Source organism: Hypomesus nipponensis, chromosome 12 (genome assembly GCF_054491055.1).
Source record: "Hypomesus nipponensis isolate SF chromosome 12, ASM5449105v1, whole genome shotgun sequence".
In the NCBI taxonomy this organism is placed as follows: Eukaryota; Metazoa; Chordata; class Actinopteri; order Osmeriformes; family Osmeridae; genus Hypomesus; species Hypomesus nipponensis.
In genome coordinates, this window is record NC_140372.1 from 16867501 (window position 1) to 16875000 (window position 7500).

Below are 7500 nucleotides of genomic sequence, written 5' to 3' on the forward strand. Positions count from 1 at the left end.
CTCTCTCTCGTGTCAAAATGAAAACAGCTTCCAGCCCCTTTCATGAAGGACTACTTGTGCATATTGCAAGATGTCAGTTTCTAAGTGAATGAGCAAAAGAGCATACAGCACCTGGTATTCCCAGGCGGTCTCCCATCCAAGTACTAACCAGGCCCGACCCTGCTTAGCTTCCGAGATCAGACGAGATCGGGCGTGGCCAGGCTGGTATGGCCGTACGAAATAAGTTGACAACCATAGGCTACTTATCCATATACAGATTTAGCAATTGACAATGCAAGGTGGTCTCTCTCTCTCTCTCTCTCGTGTCAAAATGAAAACAGCTTCCAGCCCCTTTCATGAAGGACTACTTGTGCATATTGCAAGATGTCAGTTTCTAAGTGAATGAGCAAAAGAGCATACAGCACCTGGTATTCCCAGGCGGTCTCCCATCCAAGTACTAACCAGGCCCGACCCTGCTTAGCTTCCGAGATCAGACGAGATCGGGCGTTGCCAGGCTGGTATGGCCGTACGAAATAAGTTGACAACCATAGGCTACTTATCCATATACAGATTTAGCAATTGACAATGCAAGGTAGTCTCTCTCTCTCTCTCGTGTCAAAATGAAAACAGCTTCCAGCCCCTTTCATGAAGGACTACTTGTGCATATTGCAAGATGTCAGTTTCTAAGTGAATGAGCAAAAGAGCATACAGCACCTGGTATTCCCAGGCGGTCTCCCATCCAAGTACTAACCAGGCCCGACCCTGCTTAGCTTCCGAGATCAGGCGTTGCCAGGCTGGTATGGCCGTACGAAATAAGTTGACAACCATAGGCTACTTATCCATATACAGATTTAGCAATTGACAATGCAAGGTGGTCTCTCTCTCTCTCTCTCGTGTCAAAATGAAAACAGCTTCCAGCCCCTTTCATGAAGGACTACTTGTGCATATTGCAAGATGTCAGTTTCTAAGTGAATGAGCAAAAGAGCATACAGCACCTGGTATTCCCAGGCGGTCTCCCATCCAAGTACTAACCAGGCCCGACCCTGCTTAGCTTCCGAGATCAGACGAGATCGGGCGTTGCCAGGCTGGTATGGCCGTACGAAATAAGTTGACAACCATAGGCTACTTATCCATATACAGATTTAGCAATTGACAATACAAGGTAGTCTCTCTCTCTCTCTCTCTCTCTCTCTCGTGTCAAAATGAAAACAGCTTCCAGCCCCTTTCATGAAGGACTACTTGTGCATATTGCAAGATGTCAGTTTCTAAGTGAATGAGCAAAAGAGCATACAGCACCTGGTATTCCCAGGCGGTCTCCCATCCAAGTACTAACCAGGCCCGACCCTGCTTAGCTTCCGAGATCAGGCGTTGCCAGGCTGGTATGGCCGTACTAAATAAGTTGACAACCATAGGCTACTTATCCATATACAGATTTAGCAATTGACAATGCAAGGTAGTCTCTCTCTCTCTCTCTCGTGTCAAAATGAAAACAGCTTCCAGCCCCTTTCATGAAGGACTACTTGTGCATATTGCAAGATGTCAGTTTCTAAGTGAATGAGCAAAAGAGCATACAGCACCTGGTATTCCCAGGCGGTCTCCCATCCAAGTACTAACCAGGCCCGACCCTGCTTAGCTTCCGAGATCAGACGAGATCGGGCGTTGCCAGGCTGGTATGGCCGTACGAAATAAGTTGACAACCATAGGCTACTTATCCATATACAGATTTAGCAATTGAAAATGCAAGGTAGTCTCTCTCTCTCTCTCTCTCTCGTGTCAAAATGAAAACAGCTTCCAGCCCCTTTCATGAAGGACTACTTGTGCATATTGCAAGATTTCAGTTTCTAAGTGAATGAGCACAAGAGCATACAGCACCTGGTATTCCCAGGCGGTCTCCCATCCAAGTACTAACCAGGCCCGACCCTGCTTAGCTTCCGAGATCAGACGAGATCGGGCGTTGCCAGGCTGGTATGGCCGTACGAAATAAGTTGACAACCATAGGCTACTTATCCATATACAGATTTAGCAATTGACAATGCAAGGTAGTCTCTCTCTCTCTCTCTCTCTCTCTCTCGTGTCAAAATGAAAACAGCTTCCAGCCCCTTTCATGAAGGACTACTTGTGCATATTGCAAGATGTCAGTTTCTATGTGAATGAGCAAAAGAGCATACAGCACCTGGTATTCCCAGGCGGTCTCCCATCCAAGTACTAACCAGGCCCGACCCTGCTTAGCTTCCGAGATCAGACGTGATCGGGCGTTGCCAGGCTGGTATGGCCGTACGAAATAAGTTGACAACCATAGGCTACTTATCCATATACAGATTTAGCAATTGACAATGCAAGGTGGTCTCTCTCTCTCTCTCTCTCTCTCTCTCTCGTGTCAAAATGAAAACAGCTTCCAGCCCCTTTCATGAAGGACTACTTGTGCATATTGCAAGATGTCAGTTTCTAAGTGAATGAGCAAAAGAGCATACAGCACCTGGTATTCCCAGGCGGTCTCCCATCCAAGTACTAACCAGGCCCGACCCTGCTTAGCTTCTGAGATCAGACGTGATCGGGCGTTGCCAGGCTGGTATGGCCGTACGAAATAAGTTGACAACCATAGGCTACTTATCCATATACAGATTTAGCAATTGACAATGCAAGGTGGTCTCTCTCTCTCTCTCTCTCTCTCTCTCTCTCGTGTCAAAATGAAAACAGCTTCCAGCCCCTTTCATGAAGGACTACTTGTGCATATTGCAAGATGTCAGTTTCTAAGTGAATGAGCAAAAGAGCATACAGCACCTGGTATTACCAGGCGGTCTCCCATCCAAGTACTAACCAGGCCCGACCCTGCTTAGCTTCCGAGATCAGACGTGATCGGGCGTTGCCAGGCTGGTATGGCCGTACGAAATAAGTTGACAACCATAGGCTACTTATCCATATACAGATTTAGCAATTGACAATGCAAGGTAGTCTCTCTCTCTCTCTCTCTCTCTCTCTCTCTCTCGTGTCAAAATGAAAACAGCTTCCAGCCCCTTTCATGAAGGACTACTTGTGCATATTGCAAGATGTCAGTTTCTAAGTGAATGAGCAAAAGAGCATACAGCACCTGGTATTCCCAGGCGGTCTCCCATCCAAGTACTAACCAGGCCCGACCCTGCTTAGCTTCCGAGATCAGACGAGATCGGGCGTGGCCAGGCTGGTATGGCCGTACGAAATAAGTTGACAACCATAGGCTACTTATCCATATGCAGATTTAGCAATTGACAATGCAAGGTGGTCTCTCTCTCTCTCTCTCTCGTGTCAAAATGAAAACAGCTTCCAGCCCCTTTCATGAAGGACTACTTGTGCATATTGCAAGATGTCAGTTTCTAAGTTAATGAGCAAAAGAGCATACAGCACCTGGTATTCCCAGGCGGTCTCCCATCCAAGTACTAACCAGGCCCGACCCTGCTTAGCTTCCGAGATCAGACGAGATCGGGCGTTGCCAGGCTGGTATGGCCGTACGAAATAAGTTGACAACCATAGGCTACTTATCCATATACAGATTTAGCAATTGACAATGCAAGGTGGTCTCTCTCTCTCTCTCTCGTGTCAAAATGAAAACAGCTTCCAGCCCCTTTCATGAAGGACTACTTGTGCATATTGCAAGATTTCAGTTTCTAAGTGAATGAGCAAAAGAGCATACAGCACCTGGTATACCCAGGCGGTCTCCCATCCAAGTACTAACCAGGCCCGACCCTGCTTAGCTTCCGAGATCAGACGAGATCGGGCGTTGCCAGGCTGGTATGGCCGTACGAAATAAGTTGACAACCATAGGCTACTTATCCATATACAGATTTAGCAATTGACAATGCAAGGTGGTCTCTCTCTCTCTCTCTCTCTCTCGTGTCAAAATGAAAACAGCTTCCAGCCCCTTTCATGAAGGACTACTTGTGCATATTGCAAGATTTCAGTTTCTAAGTGAATGAGCAAAAGAGCATACGGCACCTGGTATTCCCAGGCGGTCTCCCATCCAAGTACTAACCAGGCCCGACCCTGCTTAGCTTCCGAGATCAGACGTGATCGGGCGTTGCCAGGCTGGTATGGCCGTACGAAATAAGTTGACAACCATAGGCTACTTATCCATATACAGATTTAGCAATTGACAATGCAAGGTGGTCTCTCTCTCTCTCTCTCTCTCTCTCTCTCTCTCTCTCTCTCGTGTCAAAATGAAAACAGCTTCCAGCCCCTTTCATGAAGGACTACTTGTGCATATTGCAAGATGTCAGTTTCTAAGTGAATGAGCAAAAGAGCATACAGCACCTGGTATTACAAGGCGGTCTCCCATCCAAGTACTAACCAGGCCCGACCCTGCTTAGCTTCCGAGATCAGACGTGATCGGGCGTTGCCAGGCTGGTATGGCCGTACGAAATAAGTTGACAACCATAGGCTACTTATCCATATACAGATTTAGCAATTGACAATGCAAGGTAGTCTCTCTCTCTCTCTCTCTCTCTCTCTCTCTCTCTCGTGTCAAAATGAAAACAGCTTCCAGCCCCTTTCATGAAGGACTACTTGTGCATATTGCAAGATGTCAGTTTCTAAGTGAATGAGCAAAAGAGCATACAGCACCTGGTATTCCCAGGCGGTCTCCCATCCAAGTACTAACCAGGCCCGACCCTGCTTAGCTTCCGAGATCAGACGAGATCGGGCGAGGCCAGGCTGGTATGGCCGTACGAAATAAGTTGACAACCATAGGCTACTTATCCATATACAGATTTAGCAATTGACAATGCAAGGTGGTCTCTCTCTCTCTCTCTCTCGTGTCAAAATGAAAACAGCTTCCAGCCCCTTTCATGAAGGACTACTTGTGCATATTGCAAGATGTCAGTTTCTAAGTGAATGAGCAAAAGAGCATACAGCACCTGGTATTCCCAGGCGGTCTCCCATCCAAGTACTAACCAGGCCCGACCCTGCTTAGCTTCCGAGATCAGACGAGATCGGGCGTTGCCAGGCTGGTATGGCCGTACGAAATAAGTTGACAACCATAGGCTACTTATCCATATACAGATTTAGCAATTGACAATGCAAGGTGGTCTCTCTCTCTCTCTCTCGTGTCAAAATGAAAACAGCTTCCAGCCCCTTTCATGAAGGACTACTTGTGCATATTGCAAGATTTCAGTTTCTAAGTGAATGAGCAAAAGAGCATACAGCACCTGGTATTCCCAGGCGGTCTCCCATCCAAGTACTAACCAGGCCCGACCCTGCTTAGCTTCCGAGATCAGACGAGATCGGGCGTTGCCAGGCTGGTATGGCCGTACGAAATAAGTTGACAACCATAGGCTACTTATCCATATACAGATTTAGCAATTGACAATGCAAGGTGGTCTCTCTCTCTCTCTCTCTCTCTCTCTCTCTCTCTCTCTCTCTCTCTCTCGTGTCAAAATGAAAACAGCTTCCAGCCCCTTTCATGAAGGACTACTTGTGCATATTGCAAGATGTCAGTTTCTAAGTGAATGAGCAAAAGAGCATACAGCACCTGGTATTCCCAGGCGGTCTCCCATCCAAGTACTAACCAGGCCCGACCCTGCTTAGCTTCCGAGATCAGACGAGAGCGGGCGTTGCCAGGCTGGTATGGCCGTACGAAATAAGTTGACAACCATAGGCTACTTATCCATATACAGATTTAGCAATTGACAATGCAAGGTAGTCTCTCTCTCTCTCTCTCTCTCTCTCTCTCGTGTCAAAATGAAAACAGCTTCCAGCCCCTTTCATGAAGGACTACTTGTGCATATTGCAAGATGTCAGTTTCTAAGTGAATGAGCAAAAGAGCATACAGCACCTGGTATTCCCAGGCGGTCTCCCATCCAAGTACTAACCAGGCCCGACCCTGCTTAGCTTACGAGATCAGACGTGATCGGGCGTTGCCAGGCTGGTATGGCCGTACGAAATAAGTTGACAACCATAGGCTACTTATCCATATACAGATTTGGCATTTGACAATGCAAGGTGGTCTCTCTCTCTCTCTCTCTCTCTCTCTCTCGTGTCAAAATGAAAACAGTTTCCAGCCCCTTTCATGAAGGACTACTTGTGCATATTGCAAGATTTCAGTTTCTAAGTGAATGAGCAAAAGAGCATACAGCACCTGGTATTCCCAGGCGGTCTCCCATCCAAGTACTAACCAGGCCCGACCCTGCTTAGCTTCCGAGATCAGACGAGATCGGGCGTTGCCAGGCTGGTATGGCCGTACGAAATAAGTTGACAACCATAGGCTACTTATCCATATACAGATTTAGCAATTGACAATGCAAGGTAGTCTCTCTCTCTCTCTCTCTCGTGTCAAAATGAAAACAGCTTCCAGCCCCTTTCATGAAGGACTACTTGTGCATATTGCAAGATGTCAGTTTCTAAGTGAATGAGCAAAAGAGCATACAGCACCTGGTATTCCCAGGCGGTCTCCCATCCAAGTACTAACCAGGCCCGACCCTGCTTAGCTTCCGAGATCAGACGAGAGCGGGCGTTGCCAGGCTGGTATGGCCGTACGAAATAAGTTGACAACCATAGGCTACTTATCCATATACAGATTTAGCAATTGACAATGCAAGGTGGTCTCTCTCTCTCTCTCTCGTGTCAAAATGAAAACAGCTTCCAGCCCCTTTCATGAAGGACTACTTGTGCATATTGCAAGATGTCAGTTTCTAAGTGAATGAGCAAAAGAGCATACAGCACCTGGTATTCCCAGGCGGTCTCCCATCCAAGTACTAACCAGGCCCGACCCTGCTTAGCTTACGAGATCAGACGTGATCGGGCGTTGCCAGGCTGGTATGGCCGTACGAAATAAGTTGACAACCATAGGCTACTTATCCATATACAGATTTGGCATTTGACAATGCAAGGTGGTCTCTCTCTCTCTCTCTCTCTCTCTCTCTCTCGTGTCAAAATGAAAACAGTTTCCAGCCCCTTTCATGAAGGACTACTTGTGCATATTGCAAGATTTCAGTTTCTAAGTGAATGAGCAAAAGAGCATACAGCACCTGGTATTCCCAGGCGGTCTCCCATCCAAGTACTAACCAGGCCCGACCCTGCTTAGCTTCCGAGATCAGACGAGATCGGGCGTTGCCAGGCTGGTATGGCCGTACGAAATAAGTTGACAACCATAGGCTACTTATCCATATACAGATTTAGCAATTGACAATGCAAGGTGGTCTCTCTCTCTCTCTCTCTCTCGTGTCAAAATGAAAACAGCTTCCAGCCCCTTTCATGAAGGACTACTTGTGCATATTGCAAGATTTCAGTTTCTAAGTGAATGAGCAAAAGAGCATACAGCACCTGGTATTCCCAGGCGGTCTCCCATCCAAGTACTAACCAGGCCCGACCCTGCTTAGCTTCCGAGATCAGACGAGATCGGGCGTTGCCAGGCTGGTATGGCCGTACGAAATAAGTTGACAACCATAGGCTACTTATCCATATACAGATTTAGCAATTGACAATGCAAGGTGGTCTCTCTCTCTCTCTCTCTCGTGTCAAAATGAAAACAGCTTCCAGCCCCTTTCATGAAGG

The 7500-nt window shown here is 47.2% G+C and overlaps 16 non-coding genes and 9 pseudogenes across 16 annotated transcripts; all 25 read right to left on the reverse strand.

Moving 5' to 3' along the window:
- Positions 1-99: 99 nt before the first annotated feature.
- On the reverse strand, positions 100-218 carry LOC146264684 (5S ribosomal RNA). Its single transcript, XR_014727994.1, has one exon. It is a non-coding gene; the product is annotated as a 5S ribosomal RNA (ribosomal RNA).
- Positions 219-392: 174 nt separating this feature from the next.
- LOC146264685 (5S ribosomal RNA) lies at positions 393-511 on the reverse strand. Its single transcript, XR_014726060.1, has one exon. It is a non-coding gene; the product is annotated as a 5S ribosomal RNA (ribosomal RNA).
- A 170-nt stretch (positions 512-681) lies between these two features.
- LOC146264686 (5S ribosomal RNA) lies at positions 682-790 on the reverse strand (annotated as a pseudogene).
- A 172-nt stretch (positions 791-962) lies between these two features.
- Positions 963-1081, reverse strand: LOC146264687 (5S ribosomal RNA). The gene has a single exon (XR_014726061.1). It is a non-coding gene; the product is annotated as a 5S ribosomal RNA (ribosomal RNA).
- A 182-nt stretch (positions 1082-1263) lies between these two features.
- Positions 1264-1372, reverse strand: LOC146264688 (5S ribosomal RNA; annotated as a pseudogene).
- A 172-nt stretch (positions 1373-1544) lies between these two features.
- On the reverse strand, positions 1545-1663 carry LOC146264689 (5S ribosomal RNA). Its single transcript, XR_014726062.1, has one exon. It is a non-coding gene; the product is annotated as a 5S ribosomal RNA (ribosomal RNA).
- A 176-nt stretch (positions 1664-1839) lies between these two features.
- On the reverse strand, positions 1840-1958 carry LOC146264690 (5S ribosomal RNA). Its single transcript, XR_014726063.1, has one exon. It is a non-coding gene; the product is annotated as a 5S ribosomal RNA (ribosomal RNA).
- Positions 1959-2140: 182 nt separating this feature from the next.
- On the reverse strand, positions 2141-2259 carry LOC146264691 (5S ribosomal RNA). The gene has a single exon (XR_014727758.1). It is a non-coding gene; the product is annotated as a 5S ribosomal RNA (ribosomal RNA).
- Positions 2260-2443: 184 nt separating this feature from the next.
- Positions 2444-2562, reverse strand: LOC146264692 (5S ribosomal RNA; annotated as a pseudogene).
- A 186-nt stretch (positions 2563-2748) lies between these two features.
- LOC146264693 (5S ribosomal RNA) lies at positions 2749-2867 on the reverse strand (annotated as a pseudogene).
- A 188-nt stretch (positions 2868-3055) lies between these two features.
- On the reverse strand, positions 3056-3174 carry LOC146264694 (5S ribosomal RNA). The gene has a single exon (XR_014727996.1). It is a non-coding gene; the product is annotated as a 5S ribosomal RNA (ribosomal RNA).
- Positions 3175-3348: 174 nt separating this feature from the next.
- Positions 3349-3467, reverse strand: LOC146264695 (5S ribosomal RNA). Its single transcript, XR_014726064.1, has one exon. It is a non-coding gene; the product is annotated as a 5S ribosomal RNA (ribosomal RNA).
- Positions 3468-3639: 172 nt separating this feature from the next.
- LOC146264696 (5S ribosomal RNA) lies at positions 3640-3758 on the reverse strand. The gene has a single exon (XR_014729179.1). It is a non-coding gene; the product is annotated as a 5S ribosomal RNA (ribosomal RNA).
- A 178-nt stretch (positions 3759-3936) lies between these two features.
- Positions 3937-4055, reverse strand: LOC146264697 (5S ribosomal RNA). Its single transcript, XR_014727493.1, has one exon. It is a non-coding gene; the product is annotated as a 5S ribosomal RNA (ribosomal RNA).
- A 196-nt stretch (positions 4056-4251) lies between these two features.
- On the reverse strand, positions 4252-4370 carry LOC146264698 (5S ribosomal RNA; annotated as a pseudogene).
- Positions 4371-4560: 190 nt separating this feature from the next.
- LOC146264699 (5S ribosomal RNA) lies at positions 4561-4679 on the reverse strand. The gene has a single exon (XR_014728627.1). It is a non-coding gene; the product is annotated as a 5S ribosomal RNA (ribosomal RNA).
- Positions 4680-4853: 174 nt separating this feature from the next.
- Positions 4854-4972, reverse strand: LOC146264700 (5S ribosomal RNA). Its single transcript, XR_014726066.1, has one exon. It is a non-coding gene; the product is annotated as a 5S ribosomal RNA (ribosomal RNA).
- A 172-nt stretch (positions 4973-5144) lies between these two features.
- LOC146264701 (5S ribosomal RNA) lies at positions 5145-5263 on the reverse strand. Its single transcript, XR_014726067.1, has one exon. It is a non-coding gene; the product is annotated as a 5S ribosomal RNA (ribosomal RNA).
- Positions 5264-5467: 204 nt separating this feature from the next.
- LOC146264702 (5S ribosomal RNA) lies at positions 5468-5586 on the reverse strand (annotated as a pseudogene).
- Positions 5587-5770: 184 nt separating this feature from the next.
- On the reverse strand, positions 5771-5889 carry LOC146264703 (5S ribosomal RNA; annotated as a pseudogene).
- A 184-nt stretch (positions 5890-6073) lies between these two features.
- LOC146264704 (5S ribosomal RNA) lies at positions 6074-6192 on the reverse strand. Its single transcript, XR_014726068.1, has one exon. It is a non-coding gene; the product is annotated as a 5S ribosomal RNA (ribosomal RNA).
- Positions 6193-6366: 174 nt separating this feature from the next.
- LOC146264705 (5S ribosomal RNA) lies at positions 6367-6485 on the reverse strand (annotated as a pseudogene).
- A 172-nt stretch (positions 6486-6657) lies between these two features.
- On the reverse strand, positions 6658-6776 carry LOC146264706 (5S ribosomal RNA; annotated as a pseudogene).
- Positions 6777-6962: 186 nt separating this feature from the next.
- LOC146264707 (5S ribosomal RNA) lies at positions 6963-7081 on the reverse strand. The gene has a single exon (XR_014726069.1). It is a non-coding gene; the product is annotated as a 5S ribosomal RNA (ribosomal RNA).
- Positions 7082-7257: 176 nt separating this feature from the next.
- Positions 7258-7376, reverse strand: LOC146264708 (5S ribosomal RNA). The gene has a single exon (XR_014726070.1). It is a non-coding gene; the product is annotated as a 5S ribosomal RNA (ribosomal RNA).
- Positions 7377-7500: the final 124 nt, after the last annotated feature.